Genomic DNA, 25070 nt, shown 5'->3' with positions numbered 1-25070 from the left:
CATAGATGACTATGATGACCAAACCTGCATCTCCTTTTCTCACATAAAGTGAGTGATCAGCATCAGAAACATAAAAACCAATATTGACAAGATACTCTCTAATCTTGTCAGACCATGCTCTAGGTGCTTGCTTGAGCCCATAGAGTGCCTTCTTCAATCTGCACACATACGTGGGATGCTCTAAATCTTCATAACCTGCTGGCTGATCCATATACACTTCTTCTTGCAAATCACCATGCAAGAAGGCATTCTTTACATCCATTTGCTGCAACCTCCAACCTTTGGCTACTACCAAAGCAATCACACATCTGACAGTTGCCATCCTAGCAACTGGACTGAAGGTTTCATCATAATCTATGCCATATGTCTGGGCATAGCCTTTTGCAACCAGCCTAGCTTTGTATTTGCTAATAGAACCATCTGCATTGTGCTTAATCTTATAAACCCACTTACATCCAATAGCTTTCTTTCCCTTCGGCAATGATACTAGATCCCAAGTCTTATTAGCCTCTAATGCAACCATCTCCTCATCCATTGCTGCATCCCAATGAGCATGATCAACAGCCTTCTCAAAACATGTAGGCTCAATATCCTCAACTAGTTTCACCATATAAGCATAATGGTGAGCTGCATAACCTTCAAAACCAAATCTTTTAACAGGGTATCTCACCCTGCTAGACCTGGGTACCACTGGATCACTCAATGGAGTCTTTGCATCAGCCCGTGCTCTCTGCACACCTGGAGTTCTCACTGAAGGAATGCCAAGCTCATCATCTAAGCTCTCTGAGCCACTGGAGTCTCCATCAAGAACTGCATCAATGCCTTCTGACACTTTATTCTTTCCTTTGTCTTTACCTGTAGTGCTACTAGATGCTCCTGAAGATGTAGAGGTACTCCTTAGTCTCCCAGACCAAGGACTACTAGATGATGTCTCTGGTCCACTAAGAGTCCGTGATTCTTGCTTTTCAGCCTGCACATGAGTGTCATGATCATCATCAACATCCAATGCATCACCACTAGATGCATACCAACTGCTCATTTCATCAAAGATGACATCCCTGCTCACTCTGAACTTACATGTGACACGGTTGTAACATCGATACCCTTTCTGCTCTAAAGAGTATCCAATAAAGACACACTTTTCAGCCTTTGGATCCAGTTTCTTCCGCAACTCATCTGGCACATGAACATACGCAATGCAGTCAAATACTTTCAAGTGTGAAACATCAGGTTTCTTACCTGTAAAACATTCTTCGGGGGTCATACCATGAACTGCAGCTGTGGGAGTTCTGTTCATAATATAAACAACAGTATGAACAACCTCAGACCAAAAATGCTTAGGCATATTCTTTTCAGCCATCAAGGCGCGTGCAACTTCTGCAATATACCTGTTTTTCCTTTCTACAACCCCATTTTGCTGTGGGGTATACCTGCATGTGAACTGTCTCTTTATCCCATGAGACTTCAGAAAATCACTGAACTCATTTGAGAGGTACTCTCCCCCTCCATCTGACCTCAGGCACTTTACTTCCAAGCCTGTTTCTCTTTCAACTGCAGCCTTGAAAGTTCTAAAGTGCTCAAATGCTTCACTCTTTTTCTTCATAAAATATACCCACAGCTTTCTAGAACAATCATCAATGAATGTGACAAAGTATGAACTGCCTCCAAGAGATACATTTTGTGTAGGCCCCCAAATGTCTGTATGTACAACATCAAGAATATTTCTGCTTACATCTCTATCATGTGAAAAGGGTTGCCTTGCCTGCTTACCAAACTGACATGCTTCACATATCTTCTGAAATTCTGCAACTCTAAATGTAGGCAAACCTGTAACCAACCCTTTGGACTGCATTAGTTTCAGCCTTTGTACATTTGCATGTCCAATGCGTTTGTGCCAAATTTCAATGTCTGCAACAACACCTTTTCCTTTGGCATACATAGCAGCATTCATAGTAGGAATTCCAGCATCTAGAGTGAACATACGTCCAACTCTACTTCCCTTTGCTACCAACCTGCACTTGTCATTGAAATCTTCTACAAAGCAACCCTTTGCATTAAATCTGACTTGCAGCCCTTGCTCTACCATTTGACCGACTGATACCAAATTCTTTGTAATAGATGGCACATGTAATACATCTGAAAGACTCTTTGTCTTACCATCATGCAAGGATAAGGGAACTTTTCCAATGTGTGAAATTGGGTGGCATGAGTCATCACCCGTCTGCACATAACTTGCATTCTGCAAATCCTGCATCTCTCCAAACCATTCTGCATGGCTGGTCATATGATTGGATGCACCTGAATCGACATACCAAACATCTTCATGTGTTCCCTTTCCTGTAACAGCATTCAGCATATGCTGCATAACAAACAGACGTTCATTTTTGTCTTCATTCTGTCGTGAAGACGATGCATAGTTTCCTTGCTGCAACTTACCACTTCGAATATCATCTTTCTTGGCATAAAATTGGGCTGCAATATGACCTGTTTTGCCACAGTAGTGGCACACAATACCAGAGTTGTTAGAACCTCTGTTCTGCCATCCACCTCTTCCTCTAAAGCTCCCCCTGCCTCTAAAGCTACCACGACCTCCTCAAACTTGCATATTGCCAAATTGCTGATTCAATCTATTTTGCTGGTTATCACTACCACGTCCTGTACCACGGCCTCTTGAAGAGAACCTACCACGTCCCCTTCCTGAACTGGAGTAGAAAGATTGGACCTGTTCACCGCTTCTTTCAGATGTCTCACTCTGCATGTTGATCTCTTCAGTGATCATAAGGGAGACTAACTTATCGAAATCTGGAAATGGCTTTCTGACATATACGGAAGTTACAAAAGACTTCCAAGCCTTTTCATTGTTAAGTCCACCCAAGGTAGACGACACCAAATCATCATCATCGGGCATTGCATCAATCGCTGCCAATGCATCTGCAATGCTCCTTACCTTCAATGCATACTCATTGATAGACATCTTCCCTTTCTTTAATGTATTCAACTCTTGCTTGAGTTGAATCTTCCGTGCCTTTGTATTTACAGAAAACATACTTTCAAGTATGGTCCAAGCTGCATATGCATTCTCTGCATTTCTAATGTGTCCCAGCATATTATTGTCAATTACTGCAGACAACCAATACATGACCTTTTTATCCTTTGCATTCCATTTCTTCCGTGCCTTTATCTCTTCTGCAGTTGGAGGATCACTCACCTCCGGCTCCTTTTCTTCACCTGAAACGAACTCTTAGAGGCCTTTTCCAATAAGAAAGTTCATGACACGGAACTTCCATGAAGGGTAGTTGTTCTTGTCGAGCTTCTCAATGATGGGGCTTCCACTGTTCTCTGCCATTATCACAAGAATAATACCAAACAACAAGCAAATCTTATGAAATCCTCGACCTGTAGTGCACAGCAATACACTAGACAGCCTTTTTCACTGTCTGCTCAACAATACATGCAATCTGCAACCTGTTTGCAGATAAACCTCGTGTTTATTCACTGGTAAACACCTTTAATCTTACAGATCTGAAATCTGTAACCTGCGCACCCACTGTCGGTCGATACAGCTGAAGTCACAGCATACCCTGAAACTGCTATCCGCAACTTGCGGCTCTAAAACGGGCCCTGAAACGGCCTCAAATGCCCAAAATAACTGCGGATAAGCCCTAAAAGGGCTTATCTGCAGAATATACAGTGCTCTTCGTGCACACCAAATCTCACTGCAATCTGAGATTTTTGCTCTGCCCTGCTTCCGGTGCCTCCACAGGCACTATCCAAGAGAAACAGTGGAAGGATGGGAGAGCTTCTTACTCGTGGCTTGCTTGCTCAAACCTTGCTTCTTCCCCTTTGCTTCAACCTTCGAAATCAGCCTCTCTCAGTGGTGTGGCTCTGATACCATGTCAAGAATCGCGTGGTGGAGGGGGTTGCTCAAGATGCTGCGCCGAACACACACAGAATGCACAAGGAGAAGCTCACTCAAGAGACAAGAAGAGAGATGGAGGCCAAAAACGTTTTCTTGCTGATTTCTTCTTCTTCTTCCACACACTTCACAATGTACACAAAGTATAGATAAGATACAACATAAAAGAAAAGTGGCCTACTAAGTCAAACAATGCATAACCGACTACACTAGTCGACTGGCGCTATAACTATGCCAGCTGTAAATAGGTATAACAACATGAATATAATAAGTAATGAGTCAGTGGCCATGTGAGAGTCATAATGACCACCGACGTGCTAAGTGTAGACGTGTGGACCCATCTAACCAGGCGGTCCATCATCAATGTCCACATGTGTTGAGCTTGTCATCTCAACAGGTACTACACAACAATGATAGATATCATCTACTCCTCTCCGAAACAAGATACCCACTATAATCGAAAAGTGTAATGCTTGTTTCTTGATCTTTCTCTTTTCAGACTTTGATAAAGCAGCCCCAAATCCTCCTATAGATAAATAATGTTTTATAGTCGCATACCAGGAAGGGATGGAAGCTGTATCGATTCTGAATAGACCTTAAATATCACTTCCCTCAACCAAAATTTCCTTGGCTCCCCAAAATCCACAAGACATTCTACAATACCCTGCAACTTCGGTGGCTTGCTTCTAATCTCATGATCGAACTCTTGTAAAGTGATTAACCACTTTGCTAAACGGTTAAGCAGTTGCAACTTGTTTAGTAACAATCTGAGTCCTTCCGCCTTCATAAAGAATACTACCTTCTCATAGAGAATATAATGCCTAAATTTTTTCATTGAAAATACCATTCCAAGGCACAATTTCTCCATGTATGTATAATTAACTTCAGATATCCCCAATTTCCTACTAGCAAAGACAATTGGATGATTCCATTTCTCCTCCCAAATTTTAGTTAAACAACAGCTGATACTATGTATTGTGGCTACTAAAAATACATAGAAAACTTCACCTCTTCTAGGTGCTTTTAGGATTGGTGCTTTTGCTAATTCTTGCTTCACATCCTCAAAAGATACTTGACAGGCTTCATTCCACTCAAACAGACAGTTAAAAGATAGGAGGTTTGTCAATTAGCAATGCTCTTTCTACCAATGCATTGATAAATCTTCGATAATATCCCATTGATGATAGGAAGTTGTGCACCTCTTTTGGAGTATGCGGTGGGTTTAGAAAGACAATAACCTTTATCTTTTCAGGGTTAGTCGCAATATTGGCTAAAATAACCACATGTCCGAGTAACAATCCACATGGCATTCCAAATACACACTTTCTAGGGTTAAGAGCAATGCATAACTATCTACAACTCTCAAAACATTTCCTTAGAATAATCAATTGTCACTCCCTTGTGGTGGTTGCCCCCAGGATCATCAATAAAGACTTTTAACTCCTCTGGGGAGATATCACCAAAGGTCTTATTAGCTGTTCGTTGCCAAGACCCAGGTGCATTGCACAAACCAAAGGCCATCACATGATACACAAAGGTATGGAAGATAGTAATAAATGTTGTTTTTAATTTGTCTTCCTCTGTAATAGCCATCTGGTTATATCTAGTAAAGAAGTCCATAAACGAATAGATTTCCCTACCTGCTAACTGATCCAAAATCTGATCGATGAAAGGAAACATGTAGTCATCCTTAACCATCTCCTTATTAAGCTCTTTGAAATCTCTGATTGTCCTTCTTCTTGTTGATAACAACTGGTGAACACCATTCTATGTGTTGAAGTGGAAATATTAGACCAGCCTTCGTAGCTTTGTCAATTCTTCGAATAGCTCATCCCTTAATTCGAAAGGCATATACCTTACTTTTTGTTGCATAGGGCTGCTACCTTGCTTCAAAGGAATCATATGAATAGCCATGCTAGGAGGAATGCCTCTTAGCTTATCATAACTCCAGGAAAAAATATCACGAAATTCTTGAATCAAGGGCACATAGTCCTTCCTTTCTTCTAAACTAAGCATGGGCCCTAATTTAATTGGCCGTGAATCATTCATCATACCAAGGTCAAGCTCAATTACATATGCATCCCTTATTCTCTCATGAGCATCTGTTGGCTCATTCAATGTCACTTGGTAGATATCCTTTGTAGTGAACCCCTCATTGGATTCGTCACTTGATAATGTCTCACTAGCATATGGAGTGTCTAGTGTATCAAATTCTAACAAAGATAAAGGAACTCTCTCACTCTAAGGAGATTTAGGATAGGCATCTACTACTACACATCTAGCACGTTGACCAAAGATCAATTGCCTAGCAGGTATATCAACCTGACAGTCTGCTTATAAGATCCATGGCCTTCTACCTAGCAATATTTGATGATAGCTAGGTCACTCTATAAACCTAATGACCCTGAATTCTAGAATGCATTCCACATTAACAACGGTTACATGGAGTTTATTAATGAAACCTTCGGGTTGTCTTAAATTGTCATTAGCCATTCGAAGGATCATGGAGGCATCTTTTTTTATTTTTAGTCCCAATCTCTCCATCAATTCCGAATTCATAATGTTGATAGAGGATCTTGTGTCCACAATAGCATGGTCCACTAATATTCCAGCAACACATGCCACTACCCTTGGAAAATACTTTTCAATATGCTCAAACCAATCATCTCCTACTCGTACTATTCCCAAGGGCTCAATGATATATCCAATGTGTAGAATCTTCTTAAATTCCTTGCGCACTCCTGGAGACAACTTAATCAACTATAGAAGATTTACATTGGCTTAACTTTGCAAAGAGAACTCACTAAATCAAATACATGATAGCTAGCTAGAGCTCGCTTTTCTCACCGGACCATTCTCTCCTTTGGTCTTTGAATTGGTCTTGGTGCTTCTTTCTTGGATTTTTCCTTCTTCTTTGGTGACTCCTTATCCTTCTTCGGGTCAACTTTACCATCTATAGCCTTGAGAGGTCTGTCTTCCATATTGGGGTTAAGGACTTGTGTCCCCTTATCACCTTGCTTGGGGTTTCCCTTGATAATTTTTGTCTTTGCTTTATCGACCTCTTTATCCTTTTAATCTCTCGTAATAACCTGCATATTAGAAGCTTCATTTCCATTGACATAAATATATTCTATAAGTCTAACTCCACTGCCACTAGGTAGGTCCTCTATCATAGCTTTCCCTCTCTGTAATATTTTTTTCAGTCCTTCATTTTGTTGGAGATTATTCCCTTGCACTTGATGATTAATTAGACCTGGCTGTTTACTTCCTTGCTGGAGAGAGCTAATCTTACTCCAACAAGTACTAGCTAAATGGCCAAACTTCCCACATATGTCACATTTAAGATTTGGACAATTCCTAGGGAAATATTGGCCACCATACCACTTACAACTGAATCTTGAGGGGTCACCCTCTTCAAGGCGTCGACTCCCTATCAAATTCTGCTGCTTCTTAGGAAATTAACATCAATTGCTATTTTTCTATATTGTTCGCTAATCATATCAGTATAGTGCTTCATCATATCCTTAACTTCGCCAAGGACATTTGAAGCACTTGACTCATAGCCGTGATCATCTACTTGTCATTCTAGTGGCCTAACCACTTGATTAGGGATTGGGTGTTGATTCCTTGGAACAATAATAGGATTTATCATTGGGCTTCCAACAGTCGGTGGAGCCATTTGACTAGTCACAGGCATGGTCACACTATGAGGAGCTGGCAACATGGGCACATTTGGATTTATGCTTCCTCTCCCATTAGGAGGACTCATGGGCATCCCTTGACCTCCATTCATAAGTGCTAAAGTATTTCCAAACCTTGAAATCAAATTCCAATTTGACCTAGAGGCATCCCTTGATCTCCATTCGTCAACGCTACAAAAAAGGAATTCCCTATCAATTCCCTAGTTTAAGAATATAGGTAAGTAGGGAAAGTAAATGATAGGAAAAATGGGACATTTCCTAGTTAGGGAAAATTCCTACATAGAGAAAATTCCCTATGTAGTTCCTAGGAAAATTTCACTATATAGGAATTTTCCTATGTAGGAAATTTCATATGTGATTCCTGAGTTTCTCTAACTAGGAAATGCTCCATTTTTCCTATCATTTGCTTTTCCTACCGATATGTATTTTTAACTAGGGAATTGATAGGGAATTTCCTTTTTTTTCCTATGTAGGGAATGATTAAAAGTTCCTTGTGATCCTGGCTATAGTGGATGTGAGCAAAATTTTTTTACTTATGAATGTGAGCTCTATTGTAACCATTGATATATGTGTAGATATAAATTCCTATGTACGTCCAAATACACATATGTAAATTTCTTGTAGACATCGAAAGAAGCATAAAAAATCTATATTCCAAAATATTTATCAACACATTTATTGATGATCATATCAGTATAACCACTCTAATGCTTATTCCAAAGAAAATTTTAGCGTCAAGACCTAACATTAGAACTTCATGTTTTCTTTTATATCTTAAATAACTACTTCCAAACCCTAAACTCAGATCCCATTAGGAGGACTCATGGGCATCCCTTGACCTCCATTCATCGAAGTATTTCCAAACCCTAAACTCACTTAACAGTTTCCCAAGGAACCCAAATGCGTAAACCTATAGCTTAGGTGTCTCACAACTTAGTGTAGGTCATATGTATAAGAAACCAATTGCAATGCATCCAGAAAATACCATGTGATAAGTGCAATGCAATTATGAATGTCATAGTGCTCAAACATTTTTCACAAATCATCATTGTGAAGTGCAACAAACATTTCTTTCAATGATTTCAGCCTACATGTCATGCTTCGTTGCTAAGGGTCAGCCCCAAGCATCCTCATGCTGCTTGACCCCTTTAACTTAATTTATAGATGTCCTATATGGTATGCACAAACAAATAGATCAAAAATTCATATACTCTCAGCAAAACTAATCAACATCAAAACCGCTCTTCTCCCTTATCGTTTAGGTTGTGCTTCGTGATAGGAGTAAAGAGCAAAATTTTCATGTGTTTTTCTTGTAAAAAGAGGTAAAAATGGACTTTAACATGAAGACACAGCTAAAATTAGGCTTATCCCCCATGCTATAGACATGCCATACATTCATGGACATAAAACATATTTTTTCTTAATTTTCTAGCGTAAAAGAACTAAATTTCTCTAATTTTCCACTATTTTTCTTGATTTTTTAAATAATAAATTTTTGATTTTTTTGATTTATGGGTTGGGACTGATCAAAATTACTAAATATTGATTTTATATTCATTTCTACTCCATATGAACCCCAAAATCGCAACAAAACCCCCAAAATTTATCATTTTCATGAAATCCGCATAATTACAGTATTTTCAATCAAAGGATTCCATTTACAAACAATTACATCAAACATCTTTCATAAAACAAATGAAATTATTTCTTACGCATAGAAACTTGATTTTAGAGGTGTGTATTTAATGGTTGCGATGCCGTTGATACTCATTTATGGCTGGTGATGCTCTCTCCGACTCCAATCTACGATCTCCTCCACTCGGATTCCATTATTCCATCAACATCTCGCATCCAAATCCTTCCCCTTTCTCCATAGATTCATGTGTGTGAGCAACCCTCAAGAGGAGAGAGGAGGGAGGAGGGAGAAGAGGAGAGAGGAGGGAGGAGAGAGAAATACTAGATTTGTAGATCCACCATCGGACAGCCATTTTTTGATTGGAGACTGGCAATAGAAAGAAAAAAATTGCAGGAATTGCTTGCCATTGTCTGATTTAGGGGTTCTTCTTAGCCCCCATAGTCCCCTCCTTCACAAACATCGTCGAGGGGGGAGGGGGAGTGACTTCACGCCATTCAAACCCCCCCCCCTCCCCCCCCTTGCAAATGTTTTTTGAAAGGGCCATGCCCAATTTTCTACTCTCTTTTGGCCGACTTGGCATCCCAAACGGCTGGGAAGCTGTCCCTCTTTGATCCGATCGTAAATCCCATATATGAAAAATCCTACGTGTCCGACTTGCCATCCCAAACGACTGGGAAGCCGTCCCTCTTTGATCCGATCATCACAAAAATTACTAAAAATCTGTAACCACTGCTACGGTCGAATTTTGCATTTTCATCTTCCTTGGTCTCTAAAATTGTCGGATCTTCATGTTCTGCTTCCATGGACTTTAAGTTCCCGCCTAAAATTTGCATTAACCCACTCCTAATTTGCACTTTATAGGCCTTTAAAAGCTTCTCTCAACAATGAATGTTGGCATTTTTCAAATCCATTTTCAGTAGAAAATCTCATGCTCTCAATTCTAGTTACCTTCGTTTGTCAAGTAGACAAAACTTTCTTTAAATTGGCTAATTCCACTAGCACATTGTTAGCAAGTTGAATCTCTTTTTGTACCATTTTTCCACATTTTGGAGAAATGAGAGAATTTGTACTACCACAATCAATAAAAACATTGAAGAGGGTATTTATTTGATTCATTGACATCTTGATTTTTTGAAAACTAGCAATTCAAACCTTTGTTGGGGCCAAGGTGTCATGAATGGCTCCTGTTTCTATTTCTTTGCCAAGGGATGGTTCTTTTCATTCATCTAGCTTATTAAGGTGGGCTCATGCTATTGGTATTGTAAATTCCCTACCTTGGTCATTTGTAGCTCTATTTAGTGTGGCACTCTTATGATCCAACTACCTTTGTGCTTTGCCACCATTGTTAAATTTGGGATGTTGCCCTAAAGTGGCCCACTTCATCACAATCAAACCATCTTTTCCTTTCTTTTTTTTTTGGAGGGGGGGTGTTGGGGTGTTTGCAAGGTTTGCCTAAAACATGCATCTTAAGAAGGTCAATGTTTCAGCTTTAGACCTAAAATCCTTGAGAAGCCAACCAACTAATCTAATCAGGTCCATCCATTCGTAGGACAATTTTTATTGAGGAAGTGGAACATATGCTTCTCACACACACATCCAAAGGCATCCTTTTATTATCTAATTGGCTTATCACAATTTTCTTTAGACATTTATAACAAACTTTACTAATGATCTTGCGAACCATAGGTTTATTACATCAAATTTAGTGCACATATACAAAAACAAGGAAATAGTCCTTTCAATACAAGTCTCTATTGTAAAGAAGAGAATACAATTTATTTATCGGGCCATGGGCTTAGAACAATCCTCCCCCAAATTTGGATACATAAATTTTCCCAAACTAGGCCAAAGCTACCTTAAAAACCAAGCAAAGCTACCCACAAACTAAGCATCCACCATCCATCCCCTGCTATTACTAGAATAACAACCCAAACAATGATTTTAATGATTAATAATTGCATAATACCTTTTTCAAATTCAAGTTGGGACTTATCTCATGAAGGTGTTCAAGGGTTTCCCTCTTAAGGACTCTAAGGATTAGTTGTAAATTATAAGTCACATTTGATTGCACTATTTTTGGTTCCATGTTTAAAACGTTCTCATAAGGTTTGGTTCCTCAAGTTTTTAGGATATAGATATTCAATTTGTAACACAATTTAACTAAGGAATCATCAAGTAAGAATGATTTATTAAGCTTTTTTGGATGTTTATTTATGGTCATAAGCACTAAATATTTGTTGATTAATTAACATAATTAAGTAGAACCCTTCATAAAATACACTTTTCACACACTAACCATTGTAATTCAATGCTTATTTATCAATATAGTTTAGCGAAAATTACAATTTGCAGGAAATTGATAGAACTACAACATAGCAAAAATGGCTATTGATGGGGTGCATAGTTGACTTATCAAATAAACCTTAATTATTGTAATTATTATAATTTCATATTACTATTAATAGTTAATAAATAATACATTCTAAAATTATATAATCCATGATATGATTAAAATTATTGCATCATGATCAATCATACAATATCGCTTCGTGCACACGATGGACGAATGGCAAGCATGGCATTAGGGCTACACTCCTAGTTGTGACAATCTACTTTGCTTCAACTATGGTTGAAATAGACTTCATTATAGTTTCATAACTCTTGGGAAACATTGTTGAATAAAATTCCTTCATGATCTTGCTTCTACATATGGAATACTGATGAATCTATGAATTTTCAAGCATATACTAAAGCAAATTAGGGGATTATGACACTCAAATCCTCACTAGATTCCTCTAAATTGACCTCTAAAATAGGCATACAATTTAGGGGATAATTAGGTAGGGTACTCTAATAGTAACCGATAGTGGGATGGGTAGGATTTTAGGGCATTGTTTTTGGGCTGATCAGACATGTATCTATAGCACTTAGCTCTACTCTAAATTGAGCCAAATTAGGGCTTATACAGCCTAATTTTAGGTCCAATTGTTTCTCTATATCTCTAGCTAGAATAATTATCAAACTAGCTCGATAAGGTGCTTGTTTCGAGCTAGGAGAGTAATGTATGGGTTCATTTGAGGTTGAGAGAGCGGTGTATGCTGATTTTGACAATACATAAGCTTCTTCATAGCTCATAACTAGGAGTGGGAGCTTCCATCCTCCTATATAGAGTTAGCCAATCCCATTTTTAGTCCTTTAGATCAATCTAGAGGTAGAAGAACTGATTGAGATCACCCTTTCTAAGTAGTGAATGGTTATGGTTGATTGAGAATCTTGATTTATTGTTGTAATCTTTAGTTACTAGCTTGCTTTACAATTAGTTAGACAATCAAAAGAGATGATTTGGATAAGTCTAGAGAAAGTTGTAATTAGTTAGATTGATGAGAGAGAGGATGATTTTGAATGCTATGATGAGGACATAACCTTGGGCCAAGTGCTATTGAATCAAGTCTTTAGCCTATCTTAGGCCCTATAATACTTTATCAAATATTTTATTAGGCTTTTCTTATAAATTTTTACATTTCCTATCTATTTTCCAACATGATTTGGACTTATGAGTGTTGTATTACCTTTGTTAAGGTTGATAAACCCATGGGATACTTCAAAGTGCTTGCAAATATAATTATTTATGCAAGCACTCTTGTTGGATTAGGGATTGCCATAATGGCTAAGACATGCTAAAATAATTATAGAAATATTTTACTAAGTGAGTTATCAATTCTTTTTAGAAAACTTAAATATGCTACAACAGTTAATAGAGTAGAGTAAAACTAATGTAATTGGGTTATATAAAGAGTAAAACAAATTTACGGTATAATTTCCATAGCTAAGATAGGTTTGAATGAGTTTGTTTCATTGAGTAAAATAGGCTTGGAAATAGGGACACTACATAAGCAAGTCATTTGACATATGCGTGTTCTAGCCCTTGTTAAGGTAATGCACACCAAATGAGACTACTTATTATGCAGGAGAGAGAGAGAGAGAGAGAGAGAGAGAGAGAGAGAGAGAGAGAGAGAGAGAGAGAGAGAGAGAGAGAGAGAGAGAGAGAGAGAGAGAGAGAGTGTAATAAAGACATGAATTCCCATTGTTTAGATAAGATAAGAACAAGAATAGATATAATAAATCTTGAAACATTATAAATGTGGAAAACAAAGAGAAATGATATGATGATTCAATCAATAACTCAAACAATAATACTTTTGAAAAAGAGGGTGCTACTTCATTTGAAAAAGAGGTCTAATTTGGACATATCCTTTAAAATAGTGGAGCAGAGGACACTTGTAAGAGGGAAGGGGCTTAGAGGGACCAAATGTTGGGAGTATTGATGGGGACAAATGCCTAATAAAAGGTATCTAAAGGCTCGCTTGAAAATTTTTAGTATGACAAAACAAAAGAGGTTTGTAGAATTGATGTACCAAAAGTGTTGTTTTGAAAAAACAAGTTGTGAATTCCTTCTATAAATTCAAGATGAAAAAGAGAACAAGATACTTGGAAGATGGAATGTTATGTGGTAGGAAACTTGAGTTCAGATTACCTTATATGCTACTAGGATTTGTGGTAGGAAAAGGTATTGGAGACTAAGAGCAATGTTATGTGGTAGGAAATTTGAGTTTAGATTACCTTATACGCTATTAGAACCACTTGGAATCTCAGTAGGCCACTCTTTATTAGTCAAGCCTTTGTGAGCCATCTAAATTCTCTACCTTACTTTTTAATAAAAAGGAAAAACCTAAAAGGTCTTTATTAAAGAGCTCTCCTTTCATTTGAATGCAAACAAGCATATTTTATGATTAAAGTCCACAAAATAGTCATTAACATAGTTAGAAAAATAAATGGGTGGATCACATTTCAAAGGTTGCATATCCTTTCATTTTGGTCGCGCCTAAAGAATAGTAGTGAGAAATTTCTTAGATGATCTTTATATCACCTTCTTTGGCTTCAATGCATAGGCATTCATTATAAACATTCATTTTCAATATGAAAAGTAAGCATGAGGAATAAACCACTTAACAATAATCAAACATTATATTTGTTGCTATAAATAGTAATTTATTTATATGATATATGTGTAGAGGAAAGCATTTATCACCTAACCATGGAATTACCATGCTAGCAAAAGACTCTTTGAACCAATTAGAAAAGATTAGAATATACATACTAATAATAGTCAAAGAAATGTAAATCTTACAAGTTTATATATATGGAACTTTTTTGTGAAAAACTCCACAAATTATCGTCTACTTGGTCATGTGAAGCTTAACTACTTGAATAAGCTGAAATTATGTGTCTGTGATGTTGGGAGAAAGAAGGGTGCATGGGCTATGAAATTTGTGAGGATTTCACTCTTTGTAAAGGAGACATGTCTATATGTTGGGAGAAAGAAGAGTGCATGAGCTATGAAATCCCTCAGGAGTTCACTCACTATAAAGGAGATATGTCACTTGTGAGCAAAGAATCCTAAAAAACCCCCTATCTACAACTTCTACAAGAGCCATATGACCCCCCTTTTTACTCTTATATGATATATTTAAAGAATTTATTATGTACCCTCTTTTTTAGATATAAAATTCTATATTCTATTCAATTTCTCTTATTGACTAATCTTAAAACACTAGAACATTTCTAACACAATAATTACATGTTACAATGTTAATGATACATGATATTATGCCTGCTTTGGCATGAATCATTGAGGCCAAAGGTAAATTGATGGTGATACAATGTATAAAAAATGTTGATACCTATGAATTTGTCAATATATAAGCTCTTAGACATTGAAAAATAGATTTGTATTAAGTATGCCAATCTTTATGCAATTCCATCCCATCTCCCCCCCCCCCCCCCCCCCACCAAAAAGAAAAAGAAAAAGAAACTTTTAAGATTGCGGCTGATATGCCTATGAACTTTTTTGAAAAAAATCCTCCCCTACACTTTAGTTAAGTTACCTCCATGGCAAACTCCTTATGACAAAATCAACCACAACTTAAGACCACATTTGAAATAATGACTATTGTGTACATTTAGTGAAGAAAACGTGAACCTTGGAATATTTTTAAACACTAAGCTTTCATCTAGAAAGATGCACCAATAAATTGTTAAATGAGAGAGTGGAACTCCCATGGCAACATAATGTAAGAGATTTGATGCCTTCATATTGAACCCCTTATCTACTTTTCTAGCACATGGCAATATACGAATCTAGCCCCCTACAAAAAGTGGTACAAAGTCTATTTTCTTGATGACATGGCAATATATGAATCTAGCCCCCTACAAAAAATGGTACAAATTCTATTTTCTTGATGACAATCAAGCCTAGAGGGTTAAAGATAAGGTGATGACTTCCATTTAGTGTTGAAACTAGGTTGAAATGGACCACATATTAAAAAAGTGATATGGACACTTTGTTTCTAATGCAAGTCATATAAGCTTGACTTTCACCTAAAATCCTTAACGTACTTAGAAGAGCCTTTACCATTGGCAATGTTACATACTCAACCTTTAGAAGGGGCAAGCTTCATAAGAATACTAGAAACAAATAGAAGTAGTAAGAACATTAAGTAGCAATAGGTCCTAATACCATGTGATTTTATTGAGGAAATATAATGCATACATCATGTAGTTGTTGAAATTTGCATAGACTTAAAAAATTTTGGCTTTGGTGTAGAATCATATGGCTATACAAAGAAATGCACAAAGGGAATAAAATCCATTATTATGTAAGCTTGGATGCAACTATTTACCAAGTAGAAGATCTTGAAGATGGGAGTGCTTGTAAGCATTCAACTGATTTAGGACCATCTTAGATATACTTATTTGGAGATTGGATTTTGGAAACCATAGACTTATAAGTATACAAGTGATTCACTCTTATAAGCTTTGGGGGGGGGGGGGGAGGGGGGAGGGGGGGGGGTTTCACTCATAAATATGTAATCATATCACATGGGTTCAAAAGAAGGGATTTTAAAAACACAAAATTTACACTTTTTTTAACATAAAAAAGGGTGCCATATATAGGGGTCATTTATAAATTGAATAGAAAAGAGGTGTGTTTTATTTCTCAAAGATTCACACATAAAGGTATTTTTAAATAGGCATAAAACATACATGATATACAAGGTCTACATATAGTGAACCTCCCAAGCTTATAAGTGAATCTACTAACTAGGATTTGGCTAACTCTATAGAACATGATGATGCTTAAGCTTATAATTTTCAATGTCCACTAGTCAAATAAACATATTCGATAGTATTCTCACCTACTTGAAGTTGGAGGAATAGGCTATATTATTGGAAGTGTAAGGCATATTGAACACACACACACACACACACTCTCTCTCTCTCTCTCTCTGTGCCCTACATCCTCCCTCCTATTTCGTGCCACTGTCCCGCCAAAAGCACCCTCTACCATAAATGTCTTTGCTAATTGCTCCCTTATTGGTTGATTCGTCCTAACACTACAATATATAAACCAAACATCAGCATTTAAATGTATTTAATTGCTCCCTTATTGGTTGATTCGTCTTCACACTACAACATATAAACCAAACATCAACATATAAATGTCTTTGGTAATTGCTCCCTTATTGGTTGGTTTGTCTTAACACTACAACATATAAATGTCTTTGGTAATTGCTCCCTTATTGGTTGGTTTGTCTTAACACTACAACATATAAACCAAACATCAACATATAAATGTCTTTGGTAATTGCTCCCTTATTGGTTGGTTCGTCTTCACACTACAACATATAAACCAAACATCAACATATAAATGTCTTTGGTAATTGCTCCCTTATTGGTTGGTTTGTCTTAACATTACAACATATAAACTGGACATCAACATTTAAGCTAATGACATTAACGGAGGTATCCAATAAAGATACTATTTGATTCTTATTTGTAGTCTGCAATGTGCAAAGGTTAAGTTCTTGGTAGTAAGAAGATCTATAGGATTGTCGTCTATTTGAATCTTGACAAGTTGAAGATGATTGTCCTCAAGCACTTGATGAAGGCTCACTTCACATCAATATGATGTATCTTCACATGAAAGATGGTTATCTAGAGTAGTCAACTCTCTCTTGATACTCTGCATTTCATAGAAGCTTTAAAAGGCATGAAAACTTTACTCTCAACCATTATCAGCTTCTTACCTAGTAAGTGATTCTTTGCATATGCCAATAACATTTGAAATTCATCTCGTTGGTATTAGCCTCCTTCCAAATCAGATAGAACCATACTTTCCCTATAGCATGACAAAGCACAATGCTCCTCCTAATGAATGATAGACATAGGTCCACATATATCACTCTGAATCAAGTTCAATGGTTTAGATAAATTTTTTCCAAGATTCTTCTTATATGTGACAACCTAGTTTACTTCCATGGATGTGATTCTCACACATATCAAAATCTAGAAAGTTAAATGAAGGCACATATTAGAAACAATAAAGAATATTAATTCCCATCAGATACATGTGGCCTAATCGATGATGCCAAAGAGATATAGATGGATAGCTACAACATGATCTTTGACACTAGACACATGCAAAGAATACAAACTACCAAACTCGAGCTCCTGTGCAACAACAAGAGACTTGCATATCTTCCATGAATGATTGCCAAAAAATCCATAATCCTCCAATTGTCTAGCTCTTCTTAAGATTTAGTACATGTGGTATGTTCTTGAGCACAAAGGAAAAACCATTCTCAAGAGGTAGATACACGTCTCCCACTCCAACAATGTCACATGTGTAGTCATGGCCCCCCAACCAAAGACACCTTTCTTAGCTACATCATGTGACACAAACCACTCCTTGTATGGATGCACCTAAGTCAATGATCCAATCTCAAGCCATGATGTCATTAGTGAAAACTAGAAAAGAATCACCAAGTGTAAAGATATACAAGACATCACCTTCACTACTATTAGCGCTAATGTTGTTCACCTCCATCTTTGCCTTGGATTTCTCTTCCTTTTTTCCACCTTTATATGTCTTCGTCTTTCCTTTATCTTTGTTCAAAAAGCTTTTTCCATACACCATAAGCACCACCATCTGTGTCCTTCACATTAAATTACACAAACTTAGAGAGTGTTAACTTGATGGTAGAGCATGCAAACTCATAGAAGTCATCCCATTCATCCTTAGCCATGTCTTCATGCTTCAAAGCTTTGCATTTAATAGCCTTAATATGCTTCCTCTACACTAGCGTTATAAATTTTCTCCTTCTAGTAAGAGAAGTTATTGCTATCCAATTTTTCAATGTTGAAAAGTGTATTCTTAGTAGATGAAGATGAAACCATCAGAAGTGCTATGAATGCAAACAAATGTCCATTGCACTGACAATAGGACTAATAATGCTGCAGATCAAATGTTAATTGCAATAGCCAATCAATGGTGAACAAAATGCTAAATAATCCAAAATTTTAATGCCAAAAAATGTGCAAGAACTCCTCTACTCATGCTAAGTCCCTATAGTTTTCAAAAATATTACCGCCCCCATCCAAGTAAGTCTTTAAAACATGCATAAAATTTTCCTTTTAAGGCCTACAAAAATTCTAGTTTCCTCTTGCAGTTGTGAAGATAGACCAATTGGACTAGTTCTTTGCGATAAATAGGTCAAACCTTATAGACTATGAAAACATTTCTCTACAATAGCTCAAAAAACAAATAGTTCAATCCCATACAAATGTTATTGCAACTTTTATCAAATGGTTTAAATGTGATCTAGTTGAGATGCATACAATTAAAAACATGCTACATTTATACAACTCTTCAATTCTTAGTGTGAAAGGGGTTTCTACTCAAACTAACTCCATTTGAACCAATTTAGGTTGTTCTTAGCATGAATCCAACTTGTAATGATGTATTCCATAGCTCCAAATGCCAACAAAACTTTGATAAACTAGTTCTAAGGTACTGCAAATGTGAGTAGAGCTCAAATTTTAACCAGTTCTATATTGGCTGGTTTGAAAATAGTTTCTAGAAAACTAATTAGCTTGAGCCAAGCGTGAAAGGATCTTATACAATTACACTTAAAGAGCTTAAAATGAGGCTAACTAGCCTTGTGAGCAATGAGTAAGGTACCCGCCTCCTTAAAATTGGTGCAAATTAGTGGGGATGACAAATAACTTTATCGCAATTGATCTAGGAGAAAACACCCTTATGTAGCACTATGATTAGATGGGAAGCACTCAAGGCTCACAAGCAAGCCACAAGAAGCATTGTCTTCAATCCTCCTTCTCTCTCTAGTTTGTGATAGACAAGTAGGGCCCTTGCTTCAATTCACAAGTCACTATTGTGCTTATTCTAGCAAGTCACTATTGTGCTTATTCTAGAAATCTAACCCCCTAATTAAGTGAAGCCTCTATTTTAAGTAGCCCCCCCTTCTTCTTACTTGCACCAATGCGCAGGTTAAGTGTCTCTTCTCAAATCGACCAATAACTTATTGATTTGACCTTGATACTAGCATTTAATGGTTGTCCAAACAATTTGAATTTGGGCTATGGCAACCCCTAAACCTCAATCCCAAACTATGCCCTAATGGCATCCTTAATATGAGCACCTATTTCACTTAAGTTTGAAAGCATAGTTCTCAATTTGTACCTCTCACAAAATCAGGTAGCATAAATCTATATTGCAATAGACCTTGACTCCTCACGCTCTACATTCCATGTGGTAGAGCTCGACTCCTCATGCTCCATGATCCAACCAAAAGCACCTTAAGGATGAAGCTCTGATACTAGTTGATTGGATGAGGAGCACAAAGAAAGAGAGAGAGAGAGAGAGAATGCCAAGAGTTTTTGTGGCTATTAGTTACCCTTATTTTCTAATATTTTCATTTGTATATGAATATTATACAAGGGAATTGAGAGAGGGGGTGTAAGATAGATACAATATCCCCTTCCCCACTAAATGCAATAGGGATACTAGTAAGAACCCGTGGTAGCTATCTAGCCATAGGCCATTGTCATTTTCCTTAACAATTAGCCAAGAATGGATTTTTCAAATGCATCTCCTCGTAGCCTATGTGTTTGTGAAACTCCACAACATGACACATTGTGAATATGACATACTATGAGAATCAAGCTTCCAACTATCATCATGATGATATAGATCTCTAGGCCTCCATGCAATAAATATACCTTGTTTTTGTGATATGAACAATTGCTCTATTCACAAGAGACAAAACCTTGAACAACATGAAAGACATGAAAAGTCTTATAGACCTCCTTGATTGAAGGGAGAAAGCATACCAAAACATGCTCTTGGAAAACCCCAAACGTTTTTGCTTCAATCAACTTGCTCAATTTGACTCCATTCAAGGCACAAAATCTATCTACTCCCAATTGTGTGACATGTAACACTTTCTAATGCCTCACATAGTTAGCCACACGCTAATATAATGATTATGCATGCTCATTGGAACAAAAGATGAGGTCCCACATTCTTGCACCCCTTAGGTCAAAAGGGAATAATGTATACATTGACATCTCCTTAGTAGTGACTCATGAACCTCTAGTTATATAGAAGTAAATGTGTCTCCCATATACCTTCATCCTTCCTCCCTCTCATAAGGAATACATGTTCTCCCTAGTGCAAGTTGAAAAGTTCCTTGAAGCACATATATGTCCACATCTTATATATGTTAAAAGGCCATGAATACCAAACAATGCATAGGTCTTACCATGCCTTGTGAAACATGAAATTCTCACAAGGAAACCTATCTTTTCCTCCTCCCTAGACTTTGTTTAGTCATAAGATCTAACACCATAACATCTACAAATTACAAGACTATAAGATATATCTAGTCTCTCCACTTCATCTCTACATCCACTTTGTTCACTTCCCAACCTATCCTTAGAGCAAAGCATGATGTCATGTGTATATGTAGAGGTGAGCTCACGCTCAACCACCAAGACCCACCGACTGCCTATTGTTTCAAGTGTTTCAAGTGAACACCTATAGCTATCTCTGACCTAGCTGACACACCTTCGATCCTACCGGGGTGTAGTAAGCTTACCTCAATTCCCGAATGAGTTGCATCCTCCCACAAGCACATTGGTAGCTCCATGATTCAAGATGTGAGCTCAAGCATCCTCAAGCCTCCACCTCCAAGCTCCATCCTCCATAGCCACACATGAGATAAGAGAAGAGAAGAGAAGAGAAAAAGAGAGGAGATGATGGAAAGCTTCACCTCCAAGATCCCTTACCCTCACACACTCACTCCCCCACACTCTCACACTCCCTCTCTCAAGCACACACAAGCAAGCAAGAAGGAGGAGAGAAGAAGAGAATAAGACGAGTCCACTTTTCCACACACCAAAGAATGGGCTTCTCATTCACTTTTTGAGTTTACATACAAAACCCTAATCCCTTTTGGGCGTTCATCCCCTTTTTTATATGGCCAGCCATGGCCTAGGCCCTCTTTCCCATTTTCCTCCTATCTTCTTAGCTTTCTTTCTACCACACCCGTCTACCCTTACAATTTGCACAGGAGGAAGCTTGGCACTCTTTTACAAAATTTTCAAGGACATCTTGCATTTACAAATGCACTTTTTCCTTTGACTTAGCTTTTGAGCCTGCCTTTGCACTTTCAGGCATTTCCCTTCCTACTTCTTCCATTGTGTTCCATTTCCTTATGGGCCTCCTCTTTCAGCTCCCAACTTGTGCTTTTCCACTTTTTCTTCTTTTTCTTGTGCTAAGGTTAACAATACCCCCTCCTAGTTGAGTGCTAGTCCCATGGCAATGATGTGGTGGGTAGTAGTTGGAAGGTGGGATGGGTGTAGCTAGATGGCTTTTTGAGTTTATATACAAGCCCTTGCTGGGGATGGTGTTGGACAGATTTGCCCTTGAAATTAAAGATGGTATTGAGCCTTGTCCCTCCATGATACTGATGATGGGTTACATACCTCAATATACATCTAATTGCATCCAAATGAGGCTTTCTAGGCATCTACATAAATTGACTGACAAGGCCAACATCATAGCTCAAGTCTGGCCTTATGATAGTCATGTAAATCAGACTCCCTACTATACCTGCTAATAGAACCATCTGCATCATGATTGACTTTGCAAAACCCACTTATAGCTAATAGCTTTCTTACCCTTAGGCAAGGGTACCAAATCCCAAGTCTTATTAGCTTATAATGTAGCCATCTCCTCATCCATTGTTGTATCCCAATGAGCATGACCAACAACATCCTCAAAACAAGTGGACCCAACGTCCTCAACTACCTTCACCATATAAGCATACTGGTAAGCTGCATAACCTTTAAAACCAAATCTTTTAATAGGGTATCTGACCTTGCTAGACCTCTGTACCACTGGATCACTCAATGGAGCCTTTATATTACTATGACCTCTCTATACACCTGGTGTCCTGACTGAAGAAATACCAAGCTCGCCATCCAAACTCTCTGAGCCACTAGAATCTCCATCAAATCCCAAATGACTAGTAGATGCATCATTACCATCTAACACTTTCTTCTTTCCTTTGTCTGTGCATGTAACATTTATAGATCCACTTGAAGATGTGAAGCTAGTCCTTAGTCTCCCCCAGACCAAGGGCTCACTGTAGGTGTAGTATCAAATGATGTTTCTGGTCCACTAAGACTCCGTGATTCTTGCTTTTCTTTCTGTATATAGCTATCATGATCATTATCATAATCTAATACATCACCAGTAGGTGCATACCAACTACTCATCTCATAAAAAATAACATCCCTACTCACTCTGAACTCACATGTGATAGGGTTATAACAATGATACCGTTTCTGCTCTAAAGAGTATCCAATAAAAATATATTTTTCAGCCATTGGATCAAGCTTCTTCCGTAGCTCATCTGGCACATGAACATATGCAACGCAATCAAATACCTTCAAGTGTGATACATCAGGCTTCTTACCAGTAAAACATTCTTTAGGAGTCATCCCATGAACTACAACTGTGGGGGTTATGTTTATAATATAGACAACAGTATGGATAGCTTTAGACCAAAAATGTTTTGGCATATTTTTTTCAGCCATTAATGCCCGTGCAACTTCTGTAATATGCCTATTTTTTCTTTTTGCAACCCCATTTTGCTGTGGGGTATACTTGCAAGTAAATTGACTCTTTATCCCATGAGTCCTCAAGAAGCCATTAAACTCATTAGAGAGGTACTCTCCCCCTCCATTTGATCTCAAGCACTTCACTTTCAAGCCTATTTCCAATTCAACAACTGCCCTGAAAGATTTGAAGTGCTCAAATACATCATTCTTTTCCTTCATGAAATATACCCATAGCTTCGTTGAATAGTCATCAATAAATGTGACAAAGTATTTGTTGCCACCAAGAGATAATGTGTAGGTCCCCAAACATCTATATGCACCATATCAAGTATATTTCTACTCACTTCTTTGCCCTGTGAGAAGGGTTGTCTCGCCTGCTTACCAAACTAGCATGCTTCACAGACTTTATGAAATTCTGCAACTCTAAAAGAAGGCAACCCTGTAATCAATCCTCTGGACTGCATTGATTTCAGTCTTTGCACATTTGCATGTCCAATATATTTATGCCATATTTCAATGTCTGCACCACTCCTTTTCCTTTAGCATACATAGCAGCATCCATTGCAAGAATTTCAACATCTAAAGTGAACATGCGGCCAACTCTACTTCCTTTTGTGACCAACGTGCACTTATCATTAAAGTCTTTTACAAAAAAACCTTTTGTATTGAATCAAACCTACAACCCTTGCTCTACCATTTGGCCAACAGACACTAGATTCTTTGTGATTGATAGCACATGTAATACATCTATCAGACTCTTTGTTTGGCCATCATACAAGGACAAGGGAACCTTTCCAATGTATGAAATTGGGTGGCATGAATCATCACCTGTATCTGCACATAACCTAGATTTTGTAAGTCCTGCATCTCTCCAAACCATTCAACATGACTAGTCATATGATTAGATGCACCTAAATCAACATACCATACATCATCATGTGTCCCTTTTTCCTGTAACTGCATTCATCATATGTTGCCTAACAAACAGATGCTCATTTTTGTTTTTATTCTGTCGTGGAGACGATGCATAGTTTCCTTGCTAGAATTTACCACTGCGAATATCATCCTTCTTAGCATAAGAATTGGCTGCAATATGACCTGTTTTGCCACAATAATGACAAGCAATAGTAGAATTTCCAGAACCTCTGTTCTGCCATCCACCTCTTCATCTAGAGCTCCCCTTGCCTCTAAAGTTTCCACAGCCTCTTGAAACCTGCATTTCACCAAATTGCTAATTGAATCTATTTTGCTGGTTATCACCAGCACGTCACAAACCACGGTCTCTTGAAGAGAATCTACCATGTCTCCTTCCTGAACTTGAGTAAAATACTTGGACTTGTTCACCATTTCTTTCATATGAGTCACCCTGTATATTGATCTCTTTGGTAATCATGAGAGAGATCAACTTATCAAAATCCGGAAACAGCTTTCGTATGTATAGTGAAGTAACAAATGATTTCCATGCCTTCTCATTATTAAGGCTACTCAAAGTGGATGAAACCAAATCATCATCATCAAGCATTGCATCAATTGCTGCTAAAGCATCTACAATGCTTCTCACCTTCAAAATATACTCATTGATAGACATTTTTCCTTTCTTCAAGGTATTTTGAGTTTAATCTTTCATGCCTTTGTATTTACTGAAAACATGTTCTCAAAAATTTTCCAAGCTGCATGTGAAGTTTTTGCATTCCTGATATGTCCCAACATTATATTATCAATGATTGCAGATAGCCAATACATCACCTTTTTGTTCTTTGCATTCCATTCT

This window comes from Lygodium microphyllum, unplaced genomic scaffold, assembly GCF_053477565.2.
Source record: "Lygodium microphyllum isolate KBCC unplaced genomic scaffold, Lygodium_microphyllum_v1.1.10 scaffold_37, whole genome shotgun sequence".
In the NCBI taxonomy this organism is placed as follows: domain Eukaryota; kingdom Viridiplantae; phylum Streptophyta; class Polypodiopsida; order Schizaeales; family Lygodiaceae; genus Lygodium; species Lygodium microphyllum.
This window is presented reverse-complemented; position numbering follows the sequence as displayed.